Below are 16,079 nucleotides of genomic sequence, written 5' to 3' on the forward strand. Positions count from 1 at the left end.
TGATCGCGACGCACGGTGATCGAGACGCACGGTGGACGCGACGCACCGTCGGGGAGTGTGTGTGTGTGTGTCTCTGTCTGTGCCAGTGACTGCTTCCACACAGAACTGCGACCAGAAACTTGTAATCAACATTAAACCGCTTGGTGAAATCAGTGCGCTCGTGCGTGTGTGTGTGTGAACTTCGTTTGAATCGTTTCAACTGCTGCGTGGATTGGATATTCGTTAGACCCACCCCACCCCACCCCCACCCCCACCCCCACCCCGCGCGCTCATTGGACAGCCGAAAATAAAAACCGATTCATGTACTAAGCTCCAGACCAGAGAAAGAGTCCACTCTGAGAGTGGGCGGGGTCTCTGGTCTGGAAGCAGGCTAAACTTGCCCACCCACATACTACAGACAGTGCTCATCACCAATCACAGTACTTGCACGCTCTGCTGGCACACAATTTGGCCATATATGGCCACGAGTGCACACGTCGCAAGTTAGCACCTCGACAGAGTGCAGTCTAGTTATATTGGTGGAGCTGCTGAGAGCATGAGCTCTTATTGGAGTGTAGAAATGCCTGTCTAACTGAAAACAATCATAGACTGACAGCTGATTACAGTGTGTATGACTACCTTGCCCTGCATGAACTAACGCGGTGGTTCTCAACCTGTGGTTCGGGACCCCCTGGGGGGTCCCCAAATTATTTTGGGGTGTCCCCAGATGATTAACTTAAAGTGCAACATTGTTTTCCCAATCAGTAAACAAACCCACATAAGGTTAAGTGTATAGAGGGTATCTGCACATTTCGGGAGTCTCTCTCCATTCCGACATGTCGCCACTCCGAAATTGACTTCTAATTGTCGGAGTGGTGACACTCCCATAGGGGTTAAGTTTAGGGTTAGGGTTAGAGACAGGGTTAGTGTCGGAATGGAGACATGTCGGAGAGAAGACATGTCGGAGTGGCGGGATGTAACCGCACATTTCTAAAGTGACAATTTAAGGACTTTTTAATACCTCTAAAATGACATATTGTCTAATATTAGAGGCAGAAATTGTGAAAATAGCTGATCTACACGCTACATGTGAGCACGTAGATCTGCTATTCTCACAATAGAACCGTGTTATACAAAATGCAATTCCTCAACTCTGCTCATCAGGGTGGGGAGTCCCCAGTTACAATATTTTGAGGGTCGCTGCCTGAAAAGGTTGAGAACCGCATTTGTTTAGTCCTTATATGGGTGTAACCAGTCAAAACTGGTCAGACCCATACCGGTACATTGCCGCCAGTGATACTCCTGTGATTAAACATGGCTGCAAAATGATACAGGGTCTTCCAAGGTGGGCTTGTTAGTTTGGATGCTGTGAACTTTGGTGACATGTGTTTGTTGTGTTTGTCACATAGGATGCATCCTCTTCCTTCAGGGCAGTCTTTGGTGCTGTCACTCAACACTCAGGCTGCATTAGCAGAATGTTGAACTCTGAGAATGTACAAATGTGACCAAATGGACCCGTAAGGGATTTTACTGTGTATATTAATATCTGCTCTCTGTTTACTTGGCTTCACCTGGTGGGGATGTTTAAGTGTTGAATAATATTTTTCCCTTCTCTATTTTCAACTCTTTCTCTACCCCAGTGATATTCAACTATCACTGGGGTGCATGGGATCTTTCTTGTTGCCCCTGGAACACAATCCATATTCCATTGTATTCTTGGATGGTTGGTTGTACATAGGGAATGCTAGTTTGAATGTTTTTAATTATTAACCATTAAGAATGAAATTATGTTCACCATGTTCGCCAGAACTGTATTTGAACTATTTCACTAGCGTTTACCAGGTATACAGATTTCTTACTTGTTACCACAGTTAAACAGTTAACCATGCATAAAAGGGTGCACACTCGTAGCCACGATACAGGATTTGTTTGAACAAATTGTGGATTCTATTCAAATAAATCCTGCATCGTATACGAGCGCGTGGCCTTTTTTCTTTACCTTTCATACTATTTCACCAAGGTCAGCAGCACCTCACCGATACATGATGTTCGCCCGCTAACCACGAACATTTTGTTCATTTTTTTATTGTCACAGTCTTGTGGCTCCCAACATAAAGCCATTTTACAGTCGTGGCCCGCTGCCTATAATCTAGCTGAATACCCCTGCTCGACCCCCTCCTATTTCAGCACCTTCTCTATCTCCTCTTCCTCTCTACTCTACTCTACACACACACACACACACACACACACACACACACACACACACACACACACACACACACACACACACACACACACACACACACACCTCGCCGTACTCCTCCCCTCATTAACTTCCATTCCCCCCAGTCCGACACCATATGTTAGCGTATGTTTCCGGGCTCGCGGCCAAACTTGACTCAGGGAATTGCGGGGAAGATCCGCGAGTGCCAAGGAACATAGCATGCTGTACGTTCTGCTTTACATTCAGACACTCGTGATTTAGTCCCGCTGAAGGAAAATCCCAGTGATGTAATGGCACTGTACCCCTAATATATTGATGTCTCATCACTCAGGTCAATGGTGTTTTCAGACATGTCAAGGTAAAATTTACAGTTATAATCAACAGACTGATTTGTGCGTGTGTGTGCTAGCGCACGTGTGACACACACACACACACACACACACACACACACACACACACACACACACACACACACATGGACAGGGTGCAAAACATGGTCTCGGCCACAGGCACGTGCACACATAGACATCAAAGGGGGCTTGAGCCCCTGCCCTTTTATTTGTCTGTAAAAAGTGCCCTCTCCAGACCATGAATGCAGTTTTTACTTTGGTGAAAGAAATGCAAATGCCCCCATTTCCATGCCAAACCTGAAGGCAGCGTTCAAGAGAATTGCCTTGTCCAAACTCTCCTGAACTGTAATGCAGCAACTTATGTTGAAAGGATTGCCCTCTCTGTGTAGAAATCCATGCCGTTACGCGACATCTCCAGTATTCACTTGATTATGCTTAGTTCATTCTGGTATCAAGCACCGAAAACAGCCGACCTTCAAGCTTGGATGTCTGCTATTTCCGATGTTTTCACCAAAAGGCCCTTTTAGAAATGTCAGCCCCTGCCTCTCTAACAGTCTCTGCACGTCCCTGCTCGGCCATGCCTTTCGGCCTGGCGGAGACAACACATTAGGAAATTACTAGTATGGCTACAATTACAGTACTTTGAGCGAGACTAAACCGCAAATTCATTGATAGTGATCTCCATTCATTTGCCGCGTTGACTATGATAACGTGATTCGTTTGTGATTAATTAACCAGTTTGCCACTACTTCTCCGTGGCCAAGAAACACCAATTCATCATGGATTTCTCTACGCTTTGTTTTGATTGGACAGAATAAGCGGGCTTGTGGTTATGTGCGTACACACGGTGACTTGGGACATTCCACTGTGTTGACTGTCAACTGATGAATGGTGTCAGACTCACTTCCTCTGTAGGAGCAAGTGGACATCAATCAGCAGACATGAGTCAGGACTCAGGAGACGTGTGTGTGTCAAGCCAACAGTAAATACCAACAGCCAGCAGACCACCAAAGGTGACACCACATTAAAGTGGTATAATAAGACAGATTATTGTATTGCCTTTTCTTTCCTTCTTGTTTTCACTTGGCAAAAGTCTGGCAAATGATAATAAACATAAACATGCGTTTTGTAAGCTAGCTGGAATTAAAATCATCTCAGTGTTTCTAATAGCCCATAAATCGATGTTGTCAGGTGAAAACCTTGTATGTCCAAAACCGTTCGTTTAGCATTTTTCATTTTAAACATTTTAAACTATTTTTAAATTAGTGAAAACAGCCAATGTACAAGCACACAACGCCTCGCACCGCGAGGCGTTGTGTGCTTGTAGATCTGCTGTTTTCACTACTTCTGTGCGACGGCCTTGTACAATGAAGCAGGGCTTTACTTTGCGAAACAACATACAAATGAAACTTGGAGATACGAGGTTTCCACCTCGACAACGATGAAATGCTGTTGGTCATAATCCAACAAAGTTGTTTTCGGTAAACTTAAAGGAGTAGTTCACCACTTTTCAACCTGTCTTCATATAATAGGTCCTCACTAATGTTCATGATAAAATATCACAATTTTTTTCTACTCAGTCCAAGTCTCCTAGGAGAGCTGTGGGAAGTTGAGAATCCATCGTCTTGTGACATCATCATTTTCCAAAAAAAAAATGTAATCAATATTTTTGAAAAAAATATTTAGATTTTTAATATCGCGAGAACAATGGCTTCCACTTTAAAATTGCAACTTTTCAGGAATAGAAAGCCTGCAGTTTATATAAGCTGGATTGGTAATCGATGATGTCACAAGACTATGGGTTTCTGACCAGCCCACAGCCCTCCTCTGAGAAAAAAAAAAAAAAAAGAAAAGAAAAGCTATTTTTGAGTGAGGACCAATTATATGAACATAGGTTGAAAAGTGGTGGAGTGCCCCTTTAAGTTCCACCTTATTAATCTTTTCCTGGGGTAGAAAAAAATGAGAATTACGTGAGATTTTGTACAGCAATCAAGGGAATTCCATAATTAAAAGAATGATAATGGTTGTCAGTTTGTCACATAATTTCCTCATGCTGTGGTTATACTGTATGGCACCACATTCAGCCATCCATTCAACAAAGCCCCTGAACATTCCCTGATCTGGGGAAAAACTAGGATTATTATCCTTTTTCTATGTTGCTGGTCCTCCATCTCTTGGCGAAGTATAGAGAACATTGGTTTGACCACAATCTATCAATCACTGTACAAGTTTAAACACCACCAACATTTACTCACTGATAATAACATGCCTCTATAGTCGTTGGACAAGAAAGCAGCCCTACCACATCCAAGTTATTAAATGATTCAGTGCATGTAAGAACTACAGTATACAGAATTAGCTGCACTAATGATTATGCTACTAAAAGCTTCTGGTGGTCTATGTCTAAACTATAGCCACACTAAACTCATACAAATAAGGCTCGATACTCCATGGATACCCCTACAATATATCAGAAACACACCTGCTGCATATTTTGTTTCTGGAATGCCATACTACTAAGAAATGCAGCATTACACCACATTACAAAACTTGACAATGATTTTAAGAGACACTGGTATAGCGTTTCTTGTGTCATTCATCTTTTGCTGACTTGAATTTCCACTTGTTGGAAATACAATCTGCGAACCACTCCCATGATGTACAGTCTGCAATTTATATCCCGCTAGCTACATTATGTCTTTGTTGTTGAATACTTTACCATGCTGGACAGCTCTCCAGATGGGGCGTGCTAAAGGATTACCATGTTAGGGGACCGGTCCAGATGTGTAATATATTGGTCTGACTGTATCACCCTTGCACATGGTTTCACACAGAGAACAGGATCAAGATCAACCCTTCCTGCTGGGCACCTTGTAAGCCCATGGATTGCCCTGAGACATGGAGTGGTAAAATAATATTTTATCTAGACTGCACTCTGTCGAGGTGCCAACTTGCCTCTAGTGCACTTCATGTGGCCATATGTGGCATACTTGTCTGTCAGCAGAGCGCGGAAGCCCTGTGATCGGTGCTGTTCAGTGCTGTCTGTATGTATGTTGGTGGGCAAGGTGGCACTTGTTGCTCCCTCATTGGCCAAAGGCCCTGCCTTTGTACTGTCGGGTAGAAACAGACCACGCTCTGCTGGTGCAATATAATAATAATTATGATATGATAATAACTAGAAAGATTCAATTTGAAATTGCGAGTGTGGTTGCTGACGGTTGCTGACTATATTCTACAGTAAGCTGACCGTCATGTGAAGCTCGACCAATTGATTCCCTATTGATTCCCACTCCCACTGATTCCCTACTGATTCCCACTCCCATTGATTCCCTATTGATTCCCACTCCCACTGATTCCCTACTGATTCCCACTCCCATTGATTCCCTATTGATTCCCTATTGATTCCCTAACCCTGCCATTTCCAATGGCAGCGGAAAAGTTACCCTAGAAGTCTATAAACAGTTACCCTAGAAGTCTATAAAGTTTCCCTAGGACTATACTGTGTTGCCCTGTTGGGCAACCACACTAATAATACATAAAAAAAATTCTAGATACTCAAAGTCGCTTTACATTTTATTTTATTTTAATTTAATATCCAGAGAATGTGTGCTGGGCAACGATGCTTTTGTTTAGTCCTTGCAAAATTACCGTCACTGATACATATAAAGCAGCAATCCTCAACTGCTAGTCACAGAACAGCCCTAAAGGATCCAAGGCAGCCTTGGTGATAGTAGCTGAAGGAGGAGCATTATTCATTCACTATCCTAAGATTCTTCCCAGCCGTTCTGGGGATTAGATAATGGAACCTCCTTGTCACAAACCTGCTTCTGTAAGCTGGAACCAATTCCAACATCAAAGCTGTAGGACATAAACAGAGCGCAGCACATGCAAATTGAACCAAAGGTTTAAGGTGCAGGTCCTGTGTCGGCCTATTGAGTCCTTAGCTTCCGCAATACGTGATTCAACCCTGTAATAGTTGGATGAGATTTTCTCCTAAGAGTAGTAGTTGGCTTAAATCAGAGCTGATTACTTTATGCTAACACTAAGCCTGCTGAGACCAATAGGCCAATGGCTGTACCACACACACACACGCACGCACGCACGCACGCACGCACGCACGCACGCACGCACGCACGCACGCACGCACGCACGTACGCACGCACGCACACAAACACACACACGCACACACACACGCACGCACACACACGCACACAAACCTCCCAGGGTCTGGCCACAGCCGCGAGCTTTTACCTCCCCTTGTCCCTCTAACTGCCTTCAGCTGTCCAAAGTAAACACACACACACACACACACACACACACACACACACACACACACACACACACACACACACACACACACACACACACACACACACAACGTTGTTGTATCTATAAGGGTGTCATATTGAGAGAGTATGGATGAGCAGGGAGGTACTTATCAGAGGTTTCCCTTGCCAACATTAACTAACTCTGTATTCTCTCTATGAATTGAGTGCAAAAGGACCCCCAATGTAAACAAGCCATAGGGCTTTCTTGGGTTTGAATCCCATTAGTAGACCTTGCATCAGTGAACTGTACTGTCCTGGGCTTTTCCGATGTGAACTGCCAATAAAGTATTCAATCAATCAGTCAATAACCCCACAAGAACATGCACATGCACACGCACGCCCACACACACACACACACACACACACACACACACACACACACACACACACACACACACACACACACACACACACACACACACACACACACATGCGCCAAAAAATGTCATACACCACATACTGTATGCTGTAAATATATATATGAACATATATCAAACACATGTGCGCGCACGTGTGTTTGATATATGTTGGTGTTGCCTCAGGTGAAGGAGTTTAAGTATCTCTGGGTCTTGTTCACGAGTGAGGGGAGGACGGAGCAGGAGATCAGCCGGAGAATCGTATAGCAGCAGGAGCGGTGTTGCAGTCGCTGTATCACACTGACGAAAAGAGAGTTGAGCCAGAAGGAAAAGCTCTCTGTCTACCATGCAATTTTCGTTCCTACTCTCACCTATGGTTATGACACGTGGGTCATGACCGAAACAATAAGGTCGAGGATATAAGCAGCCTAAATTAGTTTTTCTCAGACGGGGTGGCTGGTATCTCCCTTAGAGAAGGGTGAGAAGTTCAGTCACCCAAGAGAGACTCGGAGTAGAACCACTGCTCCTTCACTTGGAAAGGAACGAGTTTAGGTGGTTTTTGGGCATCTTGATACGGATGCATCCCGAGCGTCTCCCTGGGGAGATCCTCGCTGCACGTCCCACTGGGAGGAGAGGAGACCCCGTGTCAAAAAAGCACCTCAGTTAAGGTGGGGACGACCTCCCGTTGGTCCGACCAGGTTAACATTCACCAGGTTAGCATTCACCAGTGTTAGTTTTACTGAGGTTAGGGTTAGGGTTAAGGTTAGGTTTAGGTGTATCTCCGTCCCCCCTCTGTCCCCCCACCTCCGCGCAGCCAATCACAAGCTTCCACTGCCTTAACCCAGTTGCCTTTTTGATACACTAAGACTCTCTCACATCTCCACACTGGCCTGGGAACGCCTCTGGATTCCCAAGAGGAAGTGGATAATGTTGCTCAGGAGAGGGAATCCTTGAAATCTCTGTTGGAACCGTTACCCCCACGACCCGAGTGCAGGTAAGCGGTTGAAGAGGGACAGATGGATGGACGGAAGGAGGGACGTGCACGCACAGATGGCAAAGGAAATCCTACCTGCTCATTGGACACCAACTTTCTCATCAGAAGCAGTTAGGGTTTTATGTCTTTGCTCAAGGACAATGCAACAATGCATACTATACCACCAAAATGTGGAACACCTTACCGAAGGCCTTAACTCTTCCCACGCTTTGAACGTTAACGTTCGCCCCATTTTTTACAGAACCTCGATGCCAATACGGCGCTCGTTCGGTTCGTTCGTCTGATGACTGTAAGCTGATGAGGGGTCGCGCGGCCGTCTACTGTAAACACATTTTCCGCGGTGATGGTGTAAAAAATCCATTATGCGTTAGATCAACGGAGAACAATTCACTTCCTTGTTGATTTCCTCCGGCTGTAAGGCTCTGTGGCCAGTGACTGGTCTTCTTCTTCTTCAACACATAACAGGCAAATTCACATTCATTCTCGCATGACGCCGCCCTCTGCTGCCTGGCAGACCAAAGTGCACTATTGCACAACCAAAAAAAATAAAAAAAATAAAATAAATGTCTGTCTGTCTGTCTGTCTATCTACTATAACGTCGCAAAGGTAAGCCGCTTTTTGATGGCGCCAGACCCAATAAATAAATAAATAATCTGGCAGTAGGAGAGTTAAAGGAGTGTAAATCCCTAACATTCTTTAAAATCGCCCTGAAAAACCACTTACAGGCGGCAGCCGCTCGTAACTGTTAAAAGTAAACCTAGCCTAGCCTTACCGTCCCCTGACCCTTATTATTCTAAATATCTATATATTTTTTTGCACTGTTTTTTATCTTTCTCTGACGATATCTACTGCATAGTACTGTGTTCTATCCGTCTGTCATTCAATGTTATATGAGATACATAAAGGTTTCCTGTGTAAATAAGCCGAAAAGCTTACTAGGATCTCCTTTTAGTTGACCTTGTACCAGTGAACTGTACTGTCATGAAACTGTACCTTTTCCTATGCAAACTTCTAATAAAGTCTTGAATCAATCAATCAAAAACTAACCCAGGGGGAGATAGGGATTGAACCGGGAACGTTACGTGTCCCAAAGCAGCCGGTCCACCTCCTAAACCTCTGCTGCCTCGGCCATACGACATATCGGGTATGTTTCCGGCCAAACATTTTGATTGGTCGAACACTTGGCTCTCCAGGATAACTCAGCCATGCACAAATGAATTACATGCCTCATCACAGTGTCACTATACCGTTGATACAATAATACTACGCTAATAATAATGTAACTTTTCCATGGTAATAGAAATGCTGTATAGCTAACGTAAGTGCAAGGGCCATGTTCCTAACTGCATCACTGTCAGCGAAATAACAGGACTAACACAATACTTCTACGGATCAGATGATGGTTCTTGACCTTTTATCTCAAATCTAAACTGGGACAATTTATTCTAGAACCCAACCCAAGCTAATCACACAATCCAAAACTAATCCTACTTTAGGGTGTTAATGACATGCATTGTTTCATGTAATCTAACGCATTATGCTTGAATTCCATACAGTATGTCTATCTACTGTATGAAGGCTCTTGTGAGCTCTTGTGATCTGCTGCCTGTAACTGGATGATGTCACCTGTTTCATATTTCTGTGTCATAGTGTCATAGTACAGTAGAGAAATCAGTACTGTATACACATACTGTAACACACAAGCAGCAACTTCCAAGGGTGCTTTCTGTACTGCAGGGGTTCTCAACCAGTGGTCCGGAGACCACCAGTGGTCCCTGAGGGGGTTCCAGGTGGCCCCCAGCTAAATGATGGAGAGATGGTAACCAAATGGACCCTTATACTGTAGATGTTTAACTCTTGAGAGCATAAAATGAAACCAAATGGACCCGTATTGGTCCATTTGGTTTCATTTTACGCTCTCAAGACTTAAACTATCGTTAAACATCTAGAAGAATTGTTATTTTGAACATTTGCCTATGGTACCACATCAATACAGTATGGAATTGTAGACAAAATCTTCAAAGTCTCGGGTTGGAGAGGCTAAAGCTCATCAAATGGTGGTCCGTGGCTCAAATGGCGAATACATATAATGCATGGGCCTTGATTCGAAAAAGGTTGAAAACGACTGATCTGATGCATTATGCTTGAATTCCATATATGTCCATATACTGTAACTGCATGATGTCACCTGTTTCATAGTTTCGGTGTCATAGTTCGATGTACCGTACAGTACAGACATCAGTACTGTTATATACACATAACACACAAGCAGAGACTTCGATGAATGCAGTGATGTTGTTCCAGGGGTGCTTGCTGTATAATGTAAACAGTGGTGTTTGATGCTATTCCTCAGGCAGCGTGGAGTCTTACAAGCTATAGCCTGCAAATACTTGGCCTGGGCAGACGGGGGAGAGAAGATAGCTTCCATGTGCAAACTAACATATCTGGATTACCAACCTCCGAAGAGGGACTTCCCCCGTTTTACAAATTCACTTTTTTATTGACATAAACTCCTTGTCAGTTCGATAGCGGTAATTGATTTCCAAAGTGGGGCGATTTGATGCAAAATTAGGAAAGTTACGATTTTTATCAATATAATCAGCTCTTTAAGTAGCGGCATAATTTTACCTCTAACTGATTGGAGTGATACAAGTCTTTGTTTTCCCTGCAACTTTTCAGCCACATCAGAAGTGTGTATAATGGCAGGGGAGTCACAAGGGAGGGGGAAGTGGGAGTTGAGTTACTAGGGCCCAAGGTGGAGAGGCCTTAATTATTTTATACTTTAATTATTGAAAAATAGCAGATCTGCTGTTTTTGAAAAGCGTGAAAATGTGTGCAAATCTTTGAATATATGTATTTTTTAAGCGAACATTTGTAACTCAAATTTTGCTTCTGGGGGGTCCCTGGAACAACATATTTTGAGATGGGGGTCCGTGGCCAAATACATATCATTTTGGGGGTCCTTCACATGAAAAAGTCTGAGCAACACTGACCTAGAAACATAGGTTTTTCAAAAAACCTTAGAAGGATTTGAAATATTCAAAGACTTCCACAAATTATAACGTTTTTTATCAAATAACAGAGTATACAAGCTCGCATAACAGAGTATAGAAGCTCGCAGCGCGGCACTCGGTGCCAACGTGTGAGCTTATATATCCGATATTTTTCATTCTTGGGGGGCCTGCAGTGAAATCTTGTACCCAGGGCCCAGAATTTGGTGCGACACCCCTGTGTAGTGGTCTAACATTATGCTCCATTGTCTCAGTAGTATTTGTTCAGGGATTTGGCCATGCTGTTCTTTTCATCAAGCAGTGTGTTATGACTGGCGGTCACTCTGAATGAAGAAGAAAAAGAAGAAAAAAAAAGAAAAAGATCCAGACAAACCGAAGTGATTTTCAGTTTGTCAGCCTTCTCTGAGGCTTTCCAGGACCAGAAATGAGATCTGTTATTGTTCCAATCAAATAACAGTGGGAAACTTCAAAATATTCAATTTACGTTTTTCCCAAGGGACAGGACAGGAGCCAGTGCAGTTGGAAAAAGACCACCCTTTTTACGAGGAGTGATGTTTTGACGAATCAATAGGAGAGAAATGACAACATGAGAATTAACTTGTTAGCTGCTTTCTAATGATGGTCGTCTCCTTTTCATCCTCGGGGCGCGAAGATAAATAACTGCGCTGAAGTGCATTTCAATTTAGCTCGCCGTGACTTTTTTTGTGGTCATATTTTAGCTATAGGCTATAAGACCTTCTGAACTACTGAGCAAAGAACAGGGAATATCTTATCCTATTATTGTGTCTATTAAGGAGTTAAGAGACTGAAGCCAGATGACTAATATGGCACACAATAATTCAGGATAACTGCTGCTTCTATGCTGCATCGCTCCCTGTGGATTTCACAATTACATCTATTTGTCACCATTTGAGGACCTTGACATTACTAATTAGTGTGGTTGCTATAGGCAACACACTATGGTTCTCGGTCAGAGATTCTTTTGCTAGCTTTTTTTGTTAACTTTTTTGCTTTTTGTTAACCTTTGCACAAAAGAAAAGTGAAGCTTTTGGTCATGCTACACTTGACATCACAATATATAAATGGTATAAGACGTTATTCATTTCCCAGTGGATTCCTCACGACTCGCAACTACACTTGCAATTTCCCAGAATTGCACCTTTCTAGTTTACAACTAGACTACACTCTGTCAAGGTGCCAACTTAAGCCCTGTCTAACCCATGGCCATATACTGTATATGGCCTACTTGAGTGCCAGCAGAGCACGCAAGTAACCTGATCGGTGATGAATGCTATGTGGGTGGGCAAGGTGGCTCTCTGTCGAGGTGCCAACTTGCAATTGGTTATTTATATCAGGTCACACTTGTTTATGGTGATGTCACCAATAACGCTGCTCCCTCATTGGCTGACGACCCTGCCTTTGTACTGTACGTCAGCCGGAAACAGATGGCACCGAAAGCAGTACTTGCGAACTCTGCCGACGCAAGTAATTAATTCAAAGCGTGAGACTGAACTAAGATGGTAGAAAACCACGTGGGTGATCCTGTTGTTTCAAAACAGTAGCAGCCCCACCACACAACCCCCTCCAATCCATTTGTAAACACACACAGTTGATTCATCAGTCGCCTCCGTCGTCAAGGCGGTCATTCAAGTAGTAAGGAGGTCAAGTCAGTTGACCAGTCAACCAAAGCATGGCTTAGACCAACACCATCAAGAGCTTTTAGTCCTTTGGACCAATCACTCCTGTCATATTTTGTCCCTTTTAAAGATGCAAAGGGGTTTATTTGTCAGTGGCTCATACTCAAACAATAACATAATATAACATGATATAATACTGAATACAAATGTTATCCAATGTGAAACATTTAGCAGTAATGGAGAGTGTACAGGAGAATAATTTACATGTATGTAGCAACCAGCATATCGTCACTGTCGGGCAGAAACCTGGTATCTCCAAGGTTCAAATGTGTACTTTTTTTTCGCAAAGTAAAGCCCTGCTTCATCAGACAAGGCCTTCGCACAAAAGTAGTTGCGAGGCGTTGTGTGCTTGTAGATCGGCTGTTTTCACTATTTAGTTCGTTTTTTTATGATAAAAAACAAATGGTTTTGAACATACAAGGTTTCCACCCAACAATGATGATACAGAAGTACGGAGCCCTGGAATGGCCATAAAAAAAAGAAAAGAACAAAAAGAAGAAGCTCAAAATAGTTTTAATTAACAATTTAGAGTGCAGAAGATAGTATTTCGAGGGCACAAGTTTTAGTGTTTTATTTATTTTTTCTTTCAATGTCCACCCTGTACATACTTAAATACTATTGCAAGTACAATATGTGCATGGGATTTTGTCATAAAAAAAAGAACAATAATAAATACAGAATTCTGTTGTAAGCAAAAAAAGGGGTGTTGATTTAAGATTAAAGGTGTTTGACCAAGGCTGTTGTTTTGCTTTGTTTTGTTTTGTTTTGTTTTGTTTTATCATCCTTGGGGTTCTGATATCCTGGGGGAAACAGACTCCATCTCTCATGCGTCTGTTCTGTGGTGAGACTGGAGACCTTGTGACACCACAGCCGCATGTTTATAACACCTGTACTAACAAACACACACACACACACACACACACACACACACACACACACACACACACACACACACACACACACACACACACACACACACACACACACACAAACACACACACACACAGTCCTGACGTCACTCCCTCTCTGCCCCTGGGTCACTGCGTTATTTGTTGTATTGGATTTTCCATAGGGAAATCTTAGCTCTCGTCCAAAAGTAAACAAAGCACCCCACCCGATGTGGTCAGGTACTGTATAGCCGGTTTTCCACAGGCCCAACTCTACACCACTCCACACCACACCGCCCACTTGTGTCAGGTTTTCCACTACAAGGAACTGAGTGGTGTGAAAGTGGTACTTAACGGGGTACCAAAACAGCTCCACTCTCGAGTGGTTCCGTCCTGGGCTAAGTGAGGCCAAATCAGTGACGTATACACGCTGCTGATACTGATTGGTCAGTCTCACGGCTAAGCTGTGTCTTTCAACACAACAACTTGAGACAGATTTTAGTAAATCAAATATAAAGGCAAATCCTGTTTGTTTTATACATTATGTTTATAAAGAAGTCGATTAGGCAGAATTGTGTTCTCCAACCCTGCAGTTGAGATACCACGAAGCACCAAGAACATATTAACCAACACAAACAGTGGACATAGGCTATATCTATCGCCGCGAGTCGCAATAATCAACGCCCAATGCGTCGGCAATCCGTTATTTTACATAGATCTCGGTGAGATGTCTCCTGTTTGTATTTGTAACTGAGGTGTTGAATGGGGAAAATAATCTACAGTAGCCTACATGTACTGTATTGTAGCTTAGCATGTATGCTAGCGCAACTAGCCTCTACTCTTCTTTGTGTAGTTTGGCCAATAAAGTTATTATTTGACTATGTTCACCCCGACATTAGTCGTCGCTATAGTTGTAAAGACTCGATGAAGACCTGTGTGAGTGTGTGGCATCAACATTGTCCACCCACAGTACATGACTGTACTGTAGCTGCGTTAGCATGTATATTAGGCTAGCGCAAATAGCCTCTATATACTTCTTTGTGTAATTTGGCCAATAAAGTTATTATTTGACTATGTTCACCCCGACGTTAGTCATCGCTATAGTTGTAAAGACTCGATGAAGACCTGTGTGAAACATCTAAAACATTGTCCACCACATCTCTAAAAAATAATTAGCGCAAGTTAGCATCTCCGTTGTGTTCATAGAGAAAGATCCTATCAGAGTATCCGTATGTTGAAAGGGGTGTCGATTTCTTTCGGGAGTGGAGGGGAGGAGGGGGGGGGGGTATACTGTAGTGGAAAACCTACATAAAAAATGCGGTGCGGTGCGGTGTCGTGCCATGTTGTGTAGTGTCGGGCTAAAAAATTGTATGGAAAACCGGCTTATGTGACTCCGTTGTTTTTTAAGATATTGAGTTCAAAGAGACTTCGCCACACAAAATGAATCTGTATGAAATTATATTTAATGATGAATATAGATGATGACGACATGGATGCAGTAGTAATTACTAGTAAGACGCCTCAGGGCGGCATGCGAGGCCATCTTGTATATCGGACCAGTTACCCATATATGGAGATCCATGTCTGAACCAATATGGTCCATGTCTTGGCCATCTGGCCAGTGATATATCGATGACATCAGGGCACTTCATATATGGGCATAAAAGGGATTCTGGGGAATACCCATATATGGACCTTTATATGGACCTTCGGTCGCAATGAATACAATGTTCGATTTCATACAGTATGTTGGGAAGACTTTGGCGCGGCCCATCGCAGGAGAAGAATCAGATCATATCGGTTCTGATCAGATCCTGGGCTCTTCTGGAGCCAGCCCCCTGTAAAGGGCCAGCCTGGTGGTGCCTGCTGTTTGGGTGGTGTCGGGGAGGTGGTGTGGGTGACCTGAACAGAGAGCATGGGTGAGACAAGGAAGAAGGAGTTGTCCTTTTAAAGGGACTCTGTCAATCAGCTCAGCTGGTCTGATTGGAGCAGGACCAATGAGGTGACAGTTGAGAAATGTAATTAATGAATGACAGTTTGCTCATTCTCTCACCTTCGTATAAACTTCCATTTACATTTGATAATGACAAATGTTACTCGACAGTCTCCGTCTCTCTCATATACCTTTTTTAAGAGCAGCTGTTCAGATAAGAATGCATGTCACATTTCCCAGGCCGAATGACCTCTCTAATGACCCTTAGATGGTGTCACGTTAATGGAGTCACTAGACACATGTAAGTATGTGCCCACACA

Source organism: Nannobrachium achirus (assembly GCF_963921795.1).
Source record: "Nannobrachium achirus genome assembly, chromosome: 2".
Taxonomy (NCBI): Eukaryota; Metazoa; Chordata; class Actinopteri; order Myctophiformes; family Myctophidae; genus Nannobrachium; species Nannobrachium achirus.